This window comes from Struthio camelus, chromosome 2 (genome assembly GCF_040807025.1).
Source record: "Struthio camelus isolate bStrCam1 chromosome 2, bStrCam1.hap1, whole genome shotgun sequence".
In the NCBI taxonomy this organism is placed as follows: domain Eukaryota; kingdom Metazoa; phylum Chordata; class Aves; order Struthioniformes; family Struthionidae; genus Struthio; species Struthio camelus.
Window position 1 is genome coordinate 65035012 of NC_090943.1, and position 19216 is coordinate 65054227.

The 19216-nt window shown below is 40.1% G+C and overlaps 1 long non-coding RNA gene across 19 annotated transcripts in view; it reads left to right on the plus strand.

Moving 5' to 3' along the window:
• The window catches only part of LOC138066375 (uncharacterized), a 93852-nt gene that overhangs the window by 67898 nt on the left and 6738 nt on the right, over positions 1–19216 (plus strand). For 16 of the 19 annotated variants that reach the window (XR_011139781.1, XR_011139785.1, XR_011139780.1 and 13 more), the window contains 3 exons: positions 7352–7554; positions 9558–9727; positions 13071–13430. This is a non-coding gene — a long non-coding RNA (uncharacterized lncRNA). Of the gene's footprint in view, positions 1–7351; positions 7555–8542; positions 8688–9557; positions 9728–13070; positions 13431–19216 lie in introns of those variants that run through there. The other 3 variants (XR_011139787.1, XR_011139793.1, XR_011139782.1) reach the window with 3 other exon arrangements.

Consider the following 19216-nt stretch of genomic DNA (forward strand, 5'->3'; position numbering starts at 1 on the left):
CCACAGTATCTAAAATGCAAAGAAGCATGAGAAAGATATGCCCTAAAATGATCAGATGGAAGAGATGGCATTGCACTTTTGGCAATCTGGAATCAAAAAGGGTGGTATTAGCAAAGATGAAAAGTGGAGGGAAAAAACTTAAACCCAAACTTCAAGCACAGCTTGAAAAACTGTCTTCTGGGCATGTCAGACTTTCTGGAAGGTGCCCAAAGGAACTACCTTTTTCCTATATATAGGAAAACTTTTATCATACAGGTAAAGGTGCATGAGAGTGGACTGAATTGAAGCCGATGGTTTATTTTGTGAGCATTTTTGAAAGTCAAGGATTAAACGTGATGCAGAAGCTGAGCATTACATGAGAGTCTGATTGCCATCCCTGTTATTAAGATGGAGTTATCTCCCAGAACTGAGATGATGGATAAGCACGGTAGGTCAGGAAAGAGTCAGAAAGGCTTCTGTAAAGAGAAATCCTTCCTTTCGAACCCTTAGGAGTCCCAGGAGGGGGATGTCAGGGCCCAGAGTGCTCCCCACTCCCTGGTGGTTCAGCAGACCTCACACACAGGCAGCACCCTGGCAGGTGGCCATAAGCACAGAGACAAAAAGAGATCTGGTGGACATAATATCCTGTCAAAGGCATAAAAATCTTTTGACAAAGTTTTATATTAAAGATTATTAAAGAAACAAAACCGTCATGGGACTGGAAGGAAATCCTGTTATTAATTGAAATTTATTAAAGAATAAGAAGCAAAGGGTAGGTCTTAATGCCCATCTTTCAGGATGGAGAAGAAACAGCAATGGGGTCTCCTACAGATCAGTGCTGGAAGTGATTTTGTTCAGTAACACCATCAATGACTTGGAGAATAAATCAACAACGAAATCTGAAAATCTGTGATGATACTGAGATCTACTAGGTAATCAAATATCTTCAGAAGGACTTCAGAAAAGTCCTCTACAGAAAAGACTGATTCTGTCAGCAAAAAAGAGGCAGATGAGCTTCAGTGCAGCTAAGCCAAAGGTAATGCGTTGAAGGGAAGATGATCTAAACTGTGCTTCCCTGAGGCTGAATTTGGAGCCTGTGATTACACCTCAGGATCTTGAATCTGTCACTGATAGATCATCAGCTCCTTGTGCAGTGGCAACCAAAAAGGCCTTCAGAATGCTGGACACCTTCAGAATGGTATGAGAAAAAGAGAAAGGACATCATTTTGCCATTATATAAAACCTTGGCGACCCCTTCTCGAGTACTCTGTGCATTTGTGGTCTCTGCATCCTAAGAAGGACATGAGAGTACAGAAATGGCACCTAGAATGACCAAGAAAATGGAGCAAGTGCCTTACAAGGAGAGACTAAAAAGGATAGGCCAACAAACACATATTAAGAGGCAAAACCTTTCCATAAACACAAAATTTTGGATTGGTGTATTTTGTTTGGAATAAAAAAGAAGAAATAAATGCCTCAGGAATGTAAGAGTCCAAGTGGCAAAAAATTTAACGATTCTGTAACTGTTAAAGTCACCTTTAGAAAGGGAATTAATGTTTTTCAAAATTTTGTCTGAGACAATTTAATGAAATAATTGAATTAAAGCCACAAAAGAAAGTGTGTATCCTATACTTCTCACTAATTACAGTAACAATATCATACCCAATAAAAATCTGAGAGAGGGATCTTATGCTTTACAGCCAGGTACATCAGGTGCTAACGGAAGATCCAAGTTCAAACTTTTTTCCTTGGAGCAAATAGAGCAAGAAGTTGAGCTGGATTCCAAAAATCACTGCCCTATCTAGCAGGCTGTAGAACAGCTTGTGGATGTTTGTGAATGAAGAAGTCCGTGCTTCAATCTGTATGCGTTTCCCTGTAATTCTGTTTCTGAAATACAAACAACAATTTTGAGTTTGATGAAAGACAAAATGAAAATAATTTTTATTCTCTAGGAAAATAAGTTTTATTCTCAACTACTAAGAGGTGGAATTGCCACCGTCCTGCCAGCTCTATTACCAGTGCCATTTTACAGATGACCCAAAGGACAAAAGGAGGAGGAGAAGATCATAATACCTAATTATCTCTCAAAACAATGATTTCTTCTGTCCCTGGCCAAACAGATGTTTTCAGTATTAGATACCCAGTGGAGCTCAGGATACTGAGTAAATAAATAAGCAAATGTGGGAGCTCCAGGTCCCTGAGAAAATCTGAAACATTCATCCTTCTGGTGCTCATATGGTACCACAATGAGAGAATACACATTTTAAGGTTATCACCACGATGTGTTTGCTAGCAGAAGACCAAGCATGCAATTTTCTTAAAAAAAGAAAATGGGAAATGCCATTCTCTGTAGCTTTCAAAATAAATACATTTTATTCTGGTTTTGCAGGTTTAGCCAACAAAATGCATGACTAAGTTTGGAGTCTGCCAAAGCTAATATTTTAAGTTAGATTTCTAAATGCAATAAGTAAACAGATGCTACAGCAACATAAACAGACATGAGTAATCAGAGAAGACAAAATGATTGCTGTGACCAAGAGGAATAAGCCAATGTCCAGGCATGGAGAAATTGTTGCTTATCAGAATGACAACTGGCGACTGTAGTTTCTGTTTTGAATTCAGCAGAATTGCCTGTTGTTTGGGGGTTGTACTTCAGAATTTCAGCCAAGATGGGTGTTCAATATTTGACCGAAATTTCCCAGACTATTAAGACAGTGAATTCCTTGTCACCTCAAGAAAAGAAAAACTACTTTAATTACTGACTTTTGCAGGGGCTAATAGAATTTACGCCCACTAAGAGTCAGGGACGAGGTCTTGATATTAACACAGGATACTCCGTTCTTTTGAAATATAGAATGGAAACTCTTTGCCTGAGTGACATGATGAGCACCTATAGTTAATGCTTCTTGGCGTCGGAGGAGCAAATACAGTTTTACACCTGTGTGAAAGAGCCCGACCAGGCTCGTGACAGACAGAGCGTTCAGGATCGGTGCCATGTGCGTAACTATTTGCACCTGTTTGGGGCTGGTGTCAGGAAAGAGGTTGATACTATGTGCGTTGGTCTGTGGGAGCACTTGCACAGCCCACCCTTGGCAAAGGGCCTGGGTAAAAACAGCTGTTAAGAATGAGAATGTAAACAACGTGTGTGTGTGTGTGTGTGTGTGTGGATCAAATACATAAAACTAGTGGGAGGGCCTTTTCCCCAAACTGATCATATTAGAGAGGAGGATAACTGTCAGCTGGAGTAGAGAGTAACTAGCAAATTATAAGAGACTTTTGAAACACTTTGAGAGAGGAGTGAGATGCGGAAGCTGAAGGAACGTGTTGCTGATTATAAAGAAAGGGTGGTGCGTTGCCAAGAGGCTGCTGGGCTTGCTGAGCCTAGGAGAGCCCAGCGGGCTCAGAAGCCAGTGCAGGAGGCAGCAGCGACGCTGCACAAAAGGCTGAGTAGATTACGGGGGAAAAGGACAAATAAGGAGCCTGAACAGCAGTTCCTGCTGAGGACTGGCATCCTGAAACGTGGGATGGAGATGCCTGAGAATCAAATGAGGATGAAGATGAAGAGTGCAGAATGGCACCTGTTCAACTCAAATGGTACATGAGGGCCTGAAAGGTCCAGTTCAGGTGACAGCAAGGTCATCATATCATAGATATAATAAATGTTGTAGTGACCCTTATGAGGAAAAAAGAGGAAGGCAGGTTTTTGTTTGCATCCTTGCCAAGGAACCAAGAGCACCACCTTAGGCTTCCCCCAGGGGATGCGTATTGCTGCATCTCCCCACATCCCAGCTGGATGGAGCAATACAACCACCTCTGAATGATGGGACCTGAGGCCAAAGAAACTGTCACCTTCACCACCATCTCTAGTAGCAAAGACAGAACTATTGAAATGAGGTTACTTTCAGGATGTTTAGGGGTGCTGTGGTAGTCAGGCAAGGAATGTAAAATTTCCCAAAGTGCACCAACACCACAGAGTTAAGCACCAACAATAAATCAGAAATATTTTGATAATATAGAAAAAATAATCAATAGTGGGAAAAGGAAGTATTTTAGGGAAAACCAGTTTAATGATAGTGTTTATTTAGATTCAGGAGGTAGGTTGATAGGACAATATTTGACTAATGCAGCAAAACTTTGATTTGATTTAGTATATTGTGTTCCTGAAACAGTGGTTAATGAGACTGATGTAAAAACCTAGCCATGACTGTTGTTAGGAAGACAAAGAAATGAGATATATATGTATATATATATGGGCATTCAAAGTGACTGTATTGTTCATCTGATGAAGTTTAACAAAACTACAGTAAGGAACGATAGTGTACCATGATATCAAGATCACAAAAGTAGATCATTTTGAGGCACGATGAAGGGCAAGGGGATATTATGAAAAGCAAGAGAGCTGTCAGGTGCGCTCAGTATTTTAGAAGGCCTTAATGTAGAAACCCAGATGGGAAACCTTCAGGCCCAGTCCTAAGGTGTAATAAAGCATATAGGCAAAAACAATCAAGTGGGGTTGTTTTGCTAGGAAGTGTGCAAGCCACAAAATTATAATAGGGATTGGGACAAAAATTGTTTGATGCTATTGCAACAGCAGTTTTTGATTTGGAAGGAGCAATAAATGATTCCTTGAAAAACTTAACATGCTATCTAATACAAAGACAACTTAATGTGGAAATGCAAGTATTGATGCCTCATGTACAGCTGGGACAGGGTAGAAGGCACTGAACCAATTGCTAGGAGAAGATAAGCCACCCTTCTTATGTCAAGTTATGAAACAAGGCAGCTGTTAGCTGCAGGATGGGTCTGAAAAATAAGATGTGCAGGAGGAAGGCAGTTAAACATCCAACAAGGCTGGTTAAAACCAGTGTTATCACAAAACAATGAAATTGTTCAGCCCATAGTGTCCTTGAGGCCACAGTTGTGCATTGCCTGTTGTACAAGTTGATCTAATTAGTTTAAGCAATTGTGAGGTGTGTGGCGGTGTCCCTAGACAGTATTAAAAGTGATCCTGATTTGGTTAAAGTATGCGAACTGGGCAGTTGTTTTTTTTTTCCTGTAACATTCAAAGATTCCAATTTTGAGAGGATTTTTTTTGAGTTTGTGATTTTTTTTCGTTCTTCTGTCTATGCATTGTGCCAGTCAGTATTGTACTGTGACTAAACAGAGTTAAAAAAAATACCCACAGCAAAGTCTCACTGTGCAAAACTGGTATTAACCGCAGTAACGTTTCCTGTCACTCTAGTATTAAGGAACTGCTGGTCTACCTTCTGTTACAATCAAAATATAAGATAGCTCTGGGCATGCAGCCCTGATCCAGTGTCATGCTGCCTGTCACACATACACACGTGCACTCACACGTGTGCATTAACAATCAGAGTAGCAAAGCCCTTCTGCTCGGAAATGATGAGTGATGCTTCCAAGAGCCTGGCTGCAGGGAAAGTACCTGTGTTAAAGAAATGAGCATGGATTTTCCTTCAGGCTGTCAGGAATAACGATTTATTTTCCCAGGAAGTATCTCCAGATTGTATCCATCAGTTTCCCCTGTGATGGTAGCAAGGGCACAGAGGAAGAATAGAAGAGAAAATTTTGGCCTCAGGGTTCATGTTCCTTTATAGGCCTCATGATTAGCCAGTCTGAACTTGGGCTGTTGCATAAATAAGGGATGTAAAGTCCTTGCTCTGTACATTCAAGCTTATCCTAGCTGTAATGAAAGGAAAATGCACTCTTGACTTATATATTTTATTTATGTTATATTGCATTTTCTCTCTTGTGAAGTCCTATCTTTCCAGGGGGAGGGGGGGGACTGTCAGTCATGCATTTACAGGATGTGATGGAAACAGGGTACTGTTAGTTTCAAGGATTTCTCATAAAAAGTGCCAGCTACAAAACAGCACGGAATAATCAAACAAAACGAAACAAAATCCTTCCTTGGCATATCAAGGTTAGCTGAAATAAGTGCTGTGAATTTAGATTTAAAAGTAGGTTTTCAATACAAGTCCTTTGTCTACCAGTCCCTTAAAGTAGTTTTCTTGTACAGAAGCCAAGGATTGCCCTCAGATTTTATTTTTTAACTGCATAACATTCCAAGCTTGTCTTATTAAGCTTTTATTATCTGCTACCAATGGACTATCAAAACGCTAGATTATAACCTCGGTAAGGGAAACGCATGAGTCAGTAGTTTATCCAGTGATGCAAACCTGAACTGGGTAGATTCATCTTCCCCATACAGCTCTAGGACGTGTGTTATGATAAGATTTAATAGCACATTGTTCGGTATGTAATCCGAGAAAGGAAACGTGTTTCTCTGAATACTTGAGACCTAAATGTGATTCAGATTTCAAGCCAAGAGTGCATAGCCAAGTCCTTAGTTTATTTTGAATCTGGGATTCAAACCGTGTCCCCTGTCCCAGGTTAATGTTGCCTTCACTTTACTGAAAGGAAAGGGACTCTGCCAAATGGCTCCTGAGGATCTGGATTATTTTTTTCTGGATTGTTTAATAATGAGGTATAAATGCTCGATCTTAATAGCAAAACTAAAAAGGTAGAAACTAATTTAATTTATTTTATTTCATTTGATGTTCATTTAGTTTCAGATTATGACATATCATCCAGATACAGTCTATGTACCATATTTAAAAAAAATCATAATGTACGTTTGGCCAGCTTTCCAAATCTACAAAAGACAGATGAGTAATGTATCCTTTCTTTTCATATACAAGGATTTTGCATGGTATTTTATGTTTCTGAACATCATTTTACAATATAGTTTTTCCCTTATGCATAAATCTGGTATTTTGCTTTTTTATTATGTAGGTCTTGATCATAGTAAATAATTTTAAATTTTCTTTCAAATCTCATAAAAATCTTGTGATCCAATTTCTGTGATAGTTCAAACAGATGAAGAATCATTGGTTCATATGAAGCTGTGCCAATTTACTTCAGGAGAGAATTTGGCCGTGAGAAAATTAAGCCATTCTTTTTTCTATGTTGTCTCTCTAAAAGATCAAAATAAAGGGAGAAAAAAAGCAATTTTATTAATCCAACTTCAAAGATTTAATCTCAGTTCCAATTAAGACAACAAACTATTTGCTATTGACTTCAATACAATCAGATTTAGACCTTGAAGGGAATTTGGTGACTTCAGTATCATGTGCGGTGTATTTCTTCCGTTTCTTGTTCTTCTTTGCACAGCCCAAATGATCTTTGAACCGCTTATGTTTCTACAACATAGTGCACAAAGTCTCTCATCATTTTTTGTCCACAAGTCTTTAAAAACTACTACTTGGATGTGCTTAATAAATTTTTCTCTTCTCTGTTTGCTTGTGCTTTACTCATTTCATTCTTTTGTCTCATTGTGTCTTTTCCACCTTAGGCAGCGCAACATGCTCAGGCTGCTTCAGTCCCTGCCACAGGCAGGCTGACTGATGCTGTGCTCACCTCCATGGGCTGCTGTGCCCATCACAGGATGTCCGTTCCAAGAGCAAAATTCAGCAATGTTTACCCCAATGCGTTGGCTGGAACAAAAGAGGCGTGTTCTGGATGGTCTGTGTTCTGAAAAATGCTTTAATAAATAAGGTAGCATTATAAAGATGTATATAACAGAAGAGAACCAACTAAATGCCAAAATCCCATATAGAATGGTATATTAGGCCCTTCAAGTTATCTGACCTCTTGAATTTTTTCAATTATTGTTGTTCTCATATGAAAGCCATTATTCCTGTTGAGAACAACAATCAAGAATAAAGTGATCTATTCTCCTGCAGAAACCTACACACGGGAGTACCTGTGGACCTGTTGATTGGTCTAATTGAGTTTATTGGCACAGCAGTGATGCATCAGGTTGTGTCTGCACATGCAAGGCCATGTGCATGCTGAAGTAACCTCCTACCTCTTTGTCTCTTTTTGGTGGCCAGGTGAACTGATACACGTGAGAGGATGTACAAGTTTCATGTCTCCATCCCTGTCTCTAGCCAAATTTTACAGCAAGAATCTCCAGATTCAGTGAGCCGGGGCTATGAGGGCACTAACAGGCCTTAATGACCAGCCTCACTTGAGACCCCCACCCACCCATGGGCCCAGGGCTCTATTTAAGCTCAGGGCCAAGTTCCCTGTCTTCTGAGCTGTGCTGTAGCTGGGCTTGGATCTGTGCTGTTGGTGGCCTTGTTCCCAGCTCTGGCTCCTGCTGTTCCTGGTTGGGTTTCTCAGGTGGGCCCTGTCACCATGTCCAGCTCAGTCCTGCTAGGGGACAGCAGGACAGTGCCTGTTGGTGAGAGCATGGCTGTGCTGGGGTCACCACAGCTAGGACCTTAAGGAGCAGCCCTGCTCCTGCTGCACCCTGGCACCATGGAGTGCAAACAACAAAGCATAGCATTTTTTGTGAAAATAAGTATGTATGTAGTTGTTTGGGGGCTTGAGGCCTTTTATTCTGCCTTTTTGTCATAGTTCACTTCTAACTAAGGCTGACTAAAGGTAGAAGTCTTGTCATGTGGCGATATAAGCAGAGAAAGCTTATCTTGTTTCCTAGAGTACCATTGTTAAGTTTGGAAAAATCTGTTTATTCTAGCATCTCAGAATTGCTATGAGTTTTCCATCACTGATCCCCTGAAGCCATCTGACTTCCTCCTCCATCCAACACAAAGCACCTTAGACCTTAACAAGTGGAGACGAAGAAAGGAGAGAAAAAATTCTGCCTACAGATAAATATAAATGTATATATTTCTCTCTCTCTATGTATACATGCATACATGTATGTAGATGTACTATGGGAAGAAGGAAGAGGGAAAGCAAAACAACACTAACAGCCTAGGTCTGGAGGAGAGTGGGATGTTCTCTTAACTGTGTATCGTTTTCTCCAGTGATAGCTGAAGCCAAGCCAGTTGTAACTACTTTTAAGGTTGCACTAATAAAATAGGTTTTTCACCCCTGAGGATCTTACTTTCCAGCTAGCTGCCAAAGCAACTTACGACTTACGAATGGAAGCAGCTGTTATCTATTCACTGTCAGAACAATTTACAGCCAACTGTAGCAAAATCTTCTCCAAGAACAATAAATAAAATTCCACTTACTTGACCCTAATCCAGAATTATAACAATAACAGTCTACAACTTTTCAATAATTGCTCCAAATATGGAGCTAAAATTAGCCTGCCTGGGAACGTGCTGCAAAACTCAGCTACTTCTGTAGTTCATTCACTGAGGCATTCAAACATTTTCCCAAGAATACAAAGATTCAGAGATGAACAACTGCTCACTCCACCGAAAAAAGCCCAACATCTGCTTTATTCTAAGGACACTGGTATTTGCATTTGAAATTACAGTTAAATGGGAAGTGTGTTATTTTCTGGCATAAAACCTAGTTCTAAATATGTTGCAATTCAATGTGCACTCTTTTCCTGGATTCTAGTTCATGCTTATAAATTATCTTCTACTTTTTGTATGAAACTGTGAAACTTTTTCCAGAATCTAAGTGATAGTATGTCTCATAATGAACTATTACAAGGACAAATTCTTTCCATATTTCTGAGATGTTCATCCCCTAATAATTGCCCTCCCTTAACTTTGTGTCTTTTCATTTCCTAGATGTAAGAGGGAAGGAACGTGAAATGGATGATATACTGGGAATAGGACCCTTGCCCTGACAGATTGCAGGAAATCAAAATGAGCGTCCGTCCCTTGCAAGCTTGGTCCGAAAGCTTTGTGTCAAACAGCCATTTGACTTGACTGGCATATGAAAGCAGTGGGTAATGAAGGTGAGTGGAAGTCTTTATCTTCTCTGAAATATTTGGAGCACCTCAGCATTCAAATGGTATGTGCCTTAAATATAGTCAAATGAAAATAAGTTTCTGCTCCTTTGTTGAAATCTTGCTGACTGGTCACTTCCTTGGCTGCTGCCTAATTCTTACGTCTGTGAGAAACAGTGAAATGTGAAGGGTCTACGTTTTGTCAGAGTTGTAAGTTTTCTCCTATTCCCTGTTAAATGCATGCACCCCATTGCCATGCTAAGGTGTTAGAAGGTAAGACTGGCCATACTGGACTAGCCTTAAGATTCAGGTGACCTGCTGTCCTACATCTGAATGTAACAAATGCCTAGGAAAAGAGCAGAGGGCACTAGATCCGTATAAAGAATGCTGAGCAAATATATGTATTTGGTGAAAAATGCACTGTGGCAAAGTACAATGTCTTTTCTGTACCAATGGAAAAAGACTTGTTCCATGTTGCAGGTGGTGAGAGCTGCAATAATGAATGGTGTGATTTGTGTTTTGTAATCTCCCGGAGGCAAGAGTTCTTTATGGAGATTTTCCTTTCTATCAATGTCAGTGATCAGTGTGGGTGATAAACTGTGATGAAAAGGTGTCCTTTAACCACATAACCAGTTTTGTTTGGCTTTTACTTGTGCATGGAATTGTTCTGGGGAGAGGGATGGGGAAAGGAAAAAGCATTTTGTACTTGAACAACTGAAACAGGCTTACAAGTGAAGATTTTTACATCTTACAAGCAAAAGTTACAAGTTGCTTTTTTTAAATGAAAAAATGATTTACTATAGCTTTAGTGGGAGTATTTTTGTGTTTCTTTAGCAAATGGCTTGACTTTTATAGAGCTAAAACAAACTGTACCGGATGAGGGTCTCACTGATGGTGCATCTACTTTTATATGTTAAGAAATGCTATATATTTTTCCATGGGCTATGCTTTCTAATAACATCAAGTGAAGCCCTACCTCCTCCTAAATCTTGAGTGGAAAAGCATGGTTTGCATCTTGTGTATCCTTACTGGTGGGTAGGATTTTTCTTTTTTTTTTTCCTTCTATCCTTCTCCTGTTCTTATCAGTCTTCCTGTGCATATTTACCTCGCATGCTCTTCATGGCTTTTTTTTTTTGCTGTCTTTCCCCCCCCCCTCCCCACCCCCAATGCTTTCCTTTTTTTCCTGCAAATAATCCTAAATGCACAGGCAGTCCAATAAGCGTGGAGCTTTGAACTCTTGAACTGGAAGTGTGTTCAAATAGAGTTTGGTCTCTTCAAATAGAGACAAAACATCTTTCCTAGCAGTTGTTAGTCCAAACAGAGTGCATAGTCATTCTGTAGCATGCGTACAACCCTCACATTCTTTGGATTGGACCCTAGCTGGTGTAAATCAGCATTTCTCTTCTACGGAAGTCAGTTTGCACTAGGTAGGAGTTGTTCATTCCATCGCAATTAATTGTTTTAACTGGATTTAATTAGCTGTATTTTTAATGCTAGCGGAAGTTTAAAGTTTCAATAGCGATATCCTGCTCCACAGAACAAATACTATGAGCAAAACTAGTGCCTGCACCTTCTTATAAGGCTATTATGTTTTAACCCATTCTACTGCTCAGGCACTGTGAAAACTCTCCCTCCTCTGTTCTGTCCCTCCCTCACACCATGTGTTGCTTTTGTATGACCAGGCTACCTTAGCCCCGTTTGCACTTCTAATAGCCACAAAACCAACCTGATTCCATACTGCGGTAACATGAAGTATTTCTGACAGACACTTATCAGGTGGGCTGAGGAACTGTAAATGGACGTTGTCAGTGAAATATCCTTAGATACAGACCTTGTTTCGTCTGGGAAACAGCCAAAGCTTTGGGTTAGTGATCAGGGTTGCATAATGAATCATGACTGCTGGGGCCAGCAGGGATGAAACAGTTTTTCCTGCCTTTTCTGATCAATCGAATTAATATTTGGTATATGCCTGTTATCCTCTTTGTCCTCTGTATGGTGAATCATTCAGACAATTAAATTAGGTTTGATATGTATCTAACTTGCATTAGGAATATAGCTGGATGACAAAAATGTGTAAAAGCCATAGTCAGTGAATTTTGCCAACATTTATACTCTTGACTGGTCACAACCACTACTATATTGCTTTCTTTATGATAACGTAAATGTAAAAGCCTTCGTCTATCAGTTGCTGAGAAACGCTTCATTTAACCTTTCACGTTATTTTGAGTGTATATTTCAGCCCCCTAGTATACTTCCCTTCTGTTATTGTATGTGAATTTAACCTGTTAATCACCTCCCACATTTCCTTCCTGAAGGAGAAAGGATTGACGTTTCAGTGTAATACAATTTTATTATTTTACATCCTTTAACAGAACTGGAACACAGAATAAACCCGCTCTGCAAACATGATTCATCTTCCTCTGATACTGCCAGGGATGTTGGTACCTTAGTTTGAAAGAATAAGACATAGATAATCACAAAGGAACGAAAAGTAAAAATCTCTTGCATACGGAAGGGAGGAACGTACCTCCCTTAACCAGATGTAGATTCCCTGTGTTCATTCTTCTGATTCCACATGGACTCCTCCAAAGACATGCATGTGTTACAGCATGTAAGGGTTTGAAAGATGCATTTCCTTCTGAAAATGATCCTTTTCAGCAAGGAAGTAATGCAAAGTCCAGTCTCTGTTGATAACAATGGAGGGCAACCATGCTTCTAGCCTAAGTGATAGAGTTAGGTGAAGAAGGCACCTATGTTAAATGCCTAAAATGATATGAAGACCTTTCAGTTGGTCTTTCATTAGCTTTCATATTTTCCCTGCTGACATGTAGTCATATTTCTATAGAGTTTAATATAAATTATTTTTTGGTCTGGAAAACTATATTATGTGCCTTCTCATGCTACTAGGTGAGAAGAAAATATTACGTGCATTAATCATTCTATTTTGCTTTGCCTCCCTCACTCTTTTTTCTCCCCTTCAAAACATTCCTTGTTTTTTCTTCTGTTATGGTTGCGGTCTGGCAGGGAGAAATATTTTCCATGCGTTTAAGAGTTAAAGAATCTAATTAAGAAGTTGTTTATGCTTCAAGACCCTTCCTTATCTAAATACTTGGTAGCAGTTATACAGATAGCTGCTGTGGCTCCTGTTTCTGGCTGGATTAATGATAGTTCCTTCGAAAGACCAGCTCACGTAACCAGCTCTTGCTTTAATAGGGCAGGTACCTGGATTTATTTTGGCTACCCCTTCTTTACAATTAATCTCTTGTCAGGGAGCTGTGATAATGCTTCTGTGTAAATGACTGTCAGATTGGTACTGACTATCTTCTCTTAGTCTTTTTTTATTTTTTAACAGAATCACAGAATCACAGAATGGTTGAGGTTGGAAGGGACCTCTGGAGATCATCTAGTCCAACCTCCCTGCTCAAGCAGGGTCCTCTACAGCATATTGCCCAGGATCACATCCAGACGGGTTTTGAATATCTCCAGCGAAGGAGACTCCACCACCTCTCTGGGCAACCTGTTCCAATGCTCTGTCACCCTCACAGTCAAGAAGTTTTTCCTCAGGTTCAGATGGAACTTCCTGTGGTTCAGTTTCTGCCCGTTGCCTCTTGTCCTGTTGCTGGGCACCACAGAGAAGAGGCTGGCCTCATCCTCTTGACACCTCCCCTTCAGATACTTGTACACGTTGATGAGATCCCCTCTCAATCTTCTCTTCTCCAGGCTGAACAGGCCCAGCTCTTGCAGTCTTTCTTCATAGGAGAGGTGCTCCAGCCCTCTAATCATCTTGGTAGCCCTCCGCTGGACTCTCTCCAGGAGTGCCATGTCTCTCTTGTAGTGGGGAGCCCAGAACTGGACACAGGACTCCAGGTGAGGCCTCCCCAGGGCTGAGGAGAGGGGCAGGATCACCTCCCTCGACCTGCTGGCAACACTCTGCCTAATGCACCCCAGGATCCCACTGGCCTTCTTGGCCACCAGGGCACACTGCTGGCTCATGTTTAACTTGTTATCCACCAGCACTCCCAGGTCCTTCTCGGCAGAGCTACTTTCCAGCAGGTCAACCCCCAGCCTGCCTTGCCTTCCTGAGTACTTTGTTAGCCTGCTCCAAGCAGTCCCCAAGAGACAAAGAGAAAAGTAGGAAGTGCTGGATCTCCCTTAGGAGCAGAAGACATGTTGCCCATTTGGGAACTGCTGGGAACAGCTCGGGAGCATTTACTCATGGACTGGAAAGTATTGTTTGAATAGTCCTGTGGCATGAGTTGTCTGTTGAACGTGAATAGGGAGAAGAGTTGACTGCTGGCTTGTTATGTGCCTGTATTTGAAATGAGTTTGATCAGGTTTAACCTTGTATTCACTTCTATTTCCTTAAGGATTTTGGTATCCAAAAATCCCATTTTCTTGAAATAATTCCTAATATTTCTTTGGATGACTGGATAAATAATCAGAAGTGACTAACACTTTAATCCGGACTACTACTTAATCATTATTGCTTATATTCCCAAAAGGCTGGGATTATGACAAAGCTAAGAAGCTGGTCAAGTACCCAAGTTAATTCCTTAATCTAAATTGGTGGGGGGGGGGGGCCAGAAGAGGCTTATGGGCTATTGTTGTTTATTGTAAACTTTCCAACAGCCACTATTGTCCCAAATCACCCAATACGTTCAGTAAAATGCCATCCAAGGAAGATGTTGCTAGATGTTCCTAGACAACTGTTGCACCGGGGAGAGGGAGGGAAAAAAAGAAGCCCGATAAACTATTCAAGGGTTTTTCCAGAAGCCTCACTGAACTGTTACTCGTAAAGAACAGGCTAGTGGTTTCTGAATCTAAAGGGACACATCACAGCTTCGCAGGTACCAGTTGTGAATGAACTTTTCCAAACCCCTCCAGGTATGTTAGATCTGCTGTGGGGAAGCTGGCAAACCGGAAGATGACTTTATCTGCTTGCACACACTTTCTTATCACAGCAACCCAAATAGTTTTCAGCAAGATAAGGTGACTGGGAAAACATTATGAATGTCTTGTGCTTTACTATATTTGTTCTTTAAATGGAAGTGCAAAATGGGTCCAGAGGTAGCACAGGAGTCTTTGTACTTGATGATTCTTCCTTTCTAAAGGCACAGCAATACCTTTTCAGTTAACGTGACATGATATAGCAATAATGATGGAAAAGTACATATCCATTTCTATATGATTGATATAAACTCTACAAAGCAAATTTAGCACGGCGCATCCATTCACTTCAGCTGGAAATGACTTTGAGTAACTCAACAAAGAGTCTGGTCAGCTGTGCTGTGAGTACATGTCTAATGCACGTGGCAAAGTCTATGACTCAAACACCTGCTAAGTATCTTGATTAGTTATGAGCTATGAAGAGCTCAAGAAAACAGTAGTGATGATTATTGAGTTGATCCAGGTAGCTGAATGAATTTTTACTGACTTCTGGAACCAAAAAATACGTTTTTCCTGTAGTGATCCAAAGCACTTAGAAAATCTTTAGCTGTAAGGAACAAGCTATGTGGGATACAGAGCTAAGATTTAGAAGGCATAGTATGTTATCCCAGTCATGCTGTCAGCCCATAGGGAAACCTTGGGTACATCATTTTCTTTTTTCTCTACTTCAGTTCCCCCAACTAACAGGTAATACAAATAATAATGTACTTCATATAGGACTTTGAGATCTATGGAGCAAAAGGGCTATATACTGTATTAAAGCCTATATATCATTATTGAACACTGAGTGGTGTTAAGTGGAGCTAGTTCTAATAACTTGCATTTTATGGATTCACGGGGGGGTGGGGGGCAGAAAGCAGCCATTCCTGTGATCCTGTAATTGTGAAATAGAAAGAAGAAAAATGCAGTGTACTCTCTGGGGAGGAATTTAGGTGAATCTAAAACCAAATTGCCTTTATTTTAATAATCTTTGAGAACAGCCCATTTGTTTTGGGCCTTTCTGCAAAGGTAAGAGAGGGAGGAAAGGAGACTATCATCAGAGGTATTTTAAACTATTTAAAAATCTGTTTCACCATGCTAATAGGCCAGTGAGGGAAGATATACACAGTCTTGAAAACTGACTTTTGCAGCATTCATCCTACCCCTTGCAGCCGATAAACACTTTATAACTCTTGGACTTGGTGATTCAATTAGGTAGAAAACTAGAAGCAAGAGTTTCTTGGCAGAGAAACTAAATTATATCAACTGTGTCAGGAATCTAGCAGCTGTTTTCCTGAATCTGTGGACAGCCAAGGGAAAACTAAAACTCTGCGAGTTACAAGCTGCTCACCAGTTCATCCGTCCCTTTACATAGGAATGTTCTGAAGTTCTCCAGCACCCACTGGAGCCAAAGCTCATCCATGCCAAAACCCTTTCCACAGGCAGGGTCCAACAATCTGCCCGCAAGACTGAATTTGAGGTTCCCTCAAGCGGGTGCTAGAATATAATGTTAACAGCAAGCTGGTTTCTGCCACCAAATTACACTCCAGGCTTGATCGGTGTGGCGAGCAGCAAGGGAGATCCTGCCATGCTTGTAGGAGCTGACCATGCCTTTCGGAGATGAGGGGGAGGACAGAGGCAGGGGAGAGGAAAGTGCTGAGCCACTTCCCTGAGGAGGCACTTCTAACTCTGAATTTGTGTCATTGCCTCCAGTAATCCCCTGGGTGTACATGAGACAACCATCCAGCCCCTTGCTGCTATGGACCACAGTGTCAAAATATGGTAGCAGTACTCCAAGAGGCTGCACTGGAGGCTGGAGTTGACAAACTAGGGCTTGCCCTCAGTGTGGGTAAAGAACCATAGGTTTCAAACATGCAGTAACTGGTCCATGATATCCAGTGAAATAACTTGCAAATACCTTAAAGCTGTCAGGTAGCTTCAGTACCGAGTGGCTTATCTTAGCCTCTGTGAGAGCTCGGTGTTCCCAGGACAGTTATTCCATCCACATAAACAAGAGTCCTGCGATCAATACCTGCTGAATCCTAAGCGCTTTGAATCCAGCCAGTATAGTCAACACGGTCTTCAGCAACAGTTTCAGAAAAACAGTAGTTAAAGAGTTAATAAATAAATAAAAATGAGTATGTATAAATTGCATTTAAGGACTTTATACAAAGGACAGATGTATGCTTTCTCCTCTACACAGAATACACAATATCTGAGTATGCTTCATACCTATCAAAGGCTCTCTGATGCCCTTAATGGTTTAAAGGGGTGTTTCAGCCATATAAGATACAAGAAATATCTGTACCGTAAGAGATTATCTTACATTTTGTTTTCTTTTCTTCCTGCCTGTGGGTTGTACCAAAAGGATGCTGAATGAATGCTGGCAATTTTCAGCTGGTATATAGGCCATAAGGATCTGCTGTAGCTGTAATGTTAAGCCCTGATATTTTTATATTTTATGCCAAAAGGCTGGATACCACAAGAATATGAAGCATAGGACAGAAATTTAAAGCCACAGTTGCTTTCCAGACTCTGTTCCTGCAATAAATCCAGGGCTTCCAGGGGCCTAATTACATATTTTAAATGAGGCACATACTTAAAAACCTTGCCAAGTCTAAACCTTTTTCTGTAAGCTCTCTTGCTAGCTATTTTTACCCCTTTTTCTAGCATAACGCAAAATAGATCTCCCACTTGGGTGCCCTGGTATACAGTGAATAATTAGAGCTGAATGGAAAATAGAAATATTTTTCAGGAAAAATGTCTCCCCTGCTTTTTATCTCAAAAATACTCCAAGAAGAAACTACCATAGTAAAATTAGCATTTATAATATAAGTAATATAGAGCAATATATAGTAATGTAAAACAACTCATAGTAACAATTCAGTAACTATTTTTAATTAATAGGACTTTACTTAAGTGAATGGTGGTCTCTGGGTAGTCCTACTAATTTCCACAAAGTAATTCATTGGATAAAGTATGTTTACTCAGTTTGAGCAGGGGGGTCAGCATCTTGTTCCGATGGGTTGGTGGTCGGTTTCCATAGAGGCTGCCTGCCTCTACTGGTAGCACTGTAAATGCAGGTTTAGAGTAAATAAGCTGGCAAGTGAATGCTTTGTAATAACGGGAAATTGTTGGCCAGTGACAACCTTTGTTTCCATTAAGGTGTATGCATTCAGAGAAAGTTTGGAAAAAGAGTAAACTGGAAATTTTCTGTTGTATCAGTAATTATTCTGTATGTTATTTTAGTCACTCATGGTGAATATATTATATCGGTATATCAGTGCACAATTGTTAGCTCTCACATAAATGAAATTTAAAATTAGATGGAAATAAACCTAATAACTTTTTTCTTTTTTCCATCCACTGTTTGTTTTGGTTTGGTAACTTTTGCTACTTTTGCTTCCAAGTAGCATAGGGGAGTAACTGGGTGCTCCAATGACTAAGAAGTAATAGGACAGGGATGCTGTTTTATAAGACAATAATCCTATATACTGATAAGCAAAGAAGCATACCTTGCAGACAGCATAAAGATCTTCATTTCTGCTTGACAAAGATTCTGAGGCTAAAATTGTGGCAAACAAGCCCTTTTTTTTTCATTTCTATTTTTCTCTCATGCTTTCTTTCACGCACTATTTTTTTTGCATGCTCTTTCACTCTTTTTCTCCTCCCTTGTGGTTTTCCGTGAAAGTTGATTGTCCATGGAGAAGAATTCATAAAGGATATTGAATATGCTGTAGTACAATTCCAAATCATGCTTCTACCCATTGACCTTGTGGTGCATTTGCCAGACCTTTTGAAATGAGTTTGTTTTATACAGCTATGGCAGCAAAACTTGTTCTTGGTTTCTTATTAGAAAAATAATTCAATTTCTAAGTGGATAATCTATCAGAATGGAAAATGAGTAGCTTATCACAGCAATGAAGAAACTGGGTTCTGACTGAGAAAATAAACAGTATACCTATCCTGTTATCACCTTCCTACTATGAGTGCAAGTTAAAACAGAGACTTCTGATAGTGAATATATATTGAAATTATTGAAAATGCTGTGCTTAGCTGACTGGATCTCAGAGGAAGGCAGAGCAAAAAGCTCAAAGCTAAGATAGTTGCAAGGAAAAAAAGGCAAGAAATGAGAACAAACTGAGTTCAGTAGCGGGGAAGAAAAACAAAGGGTGGTAAGAAACTGGTTGAAAAGTGATGGCATCTCATTAGGCATGTTGGGATTTTAGAAGACAAGGATGTTTGTCAAGGTTACCAATAAGGAAGGTTGTCAGTGTTCATTTCTTCCAGGTTTTACGCTGTTCTGTCACAATGTTCAGGTGCCAAATGATGTCAGAGAGGACACTGAGTGACTGAGCAGTCGAGTAACTGAATAATGTGCCCTATATTTCCTTCATTCTTTTGCTGTCTTTCCGTCCTATATTTTAATCTATTTCTAGCCTTTTTTTGTTCTTTTTCATTTTATTTTGTTTGCCATTTCTTTAACTGTGTTTGTCATTGGCCTTCTTTTATTATTTTGCTACAGCTGTTTTCTCTTCTGCTTTCACTTGCAATTTGTACCTCTTCCCTTTT